Source organism: Penaeus monodon, chromosome 22 (assembly GCF_015228065.2).
Source record: "Penaeus monodon isolate SGIC_2016 chromosome 22, NSTDA_Pmon_1, whole genome shotgun sequence".
NCBI classification, from domain to species: Eukaryota; Metazoa; Arthropoda; class Malacostraca; order Decapoda; family Penaeidae; genus Penaeus; species Penaeus monodon.
Window position 1 is genome coordinate 2,215,151 of NC_051407.1, and position 790 is coordinate 2,215,940.

Consider the following 790-nt stretch of genomic DNA (forward strand, 5'->3'; position numbering starts at 1 on the left):
TCAGTCTATAACGATTATTATAAATATTACAATTGTTATAAATAATACAAGTGATCGATTACGCCCACCACTATTAAATACTGTTGCCATATTTGGTCAGATCTAAGTTTCTATGCACAAAAATGTTACCGAAAAATCTTGTATACTTTACTTATCTATAATTCTATGTATCTATACCTACATCTGTATTTATACCAATATTTAGTATCTATATAATGTGTATGTCATTATGTATGCATGTATATAATTATGTATGTAAAACAGAGAGATAGGCCTTGGAAAAATTGCAATACACCATTCAGAAAAATCCACGGTTTATGCATCGTATGATATCCATTCTTACTAATTATCCAAAGTAATAATGGTATTAAAACTGACACATCGATCTGTTTAATTTACTAAGCATATTAAAAAAATGACAATAAACATAGTAAAAAGGATAAAAAAGCTGGTATACCGATCTATTTAAAGAGATTTACTTTTTTTATTATTTAAAAACTGTCAATCAACGACCATCATCGAAAAAGGAAGTTCTTCTCCCTCCCTTTCAGAACCAGGAAGAACGACCACTCCAGGACCAGGGTACTATGCGGGTATGGCTGTTACTAGTCGTTGCTTTCACTTCAGTCTGCGGAAGACCAGGGAGGTATCGCGCCACGAGTCCGAGCGGCGTTAAGGAAAGGGTGAGTGAGCTGAAGATGTTGTTTACTTATTAAGGCAATTGGGTCAAAATAGCATTGACAGAAACGGCGATGCGTCGAGAGGAGTTTTTTGGATTCCCGAAGTCTTT

At 34.6% G+C, this 790-nt stretch overlaps 1 long non-coding RNA gene across 1 annotated transcript in view; it reads left to right on the forward strand.

Annotated features, from left to right (window-relative positions):
- Positions 1 to 790, forward strand: part of LOC119586821 — a 10,966-nt gene that overhangs the window by 7,537 nt on the left and 2,639 nt on the right. Inside the window, exon 2 of the long non-coding RNA XR_005229970.1 lies at positions 552 to 683. This is a non-coding gene — a long non-coding RNA (uncharacterized LOC119586821). The remainder of the gene's footprint in view (positions 1 to 551; positions 684 to 790) is intronic.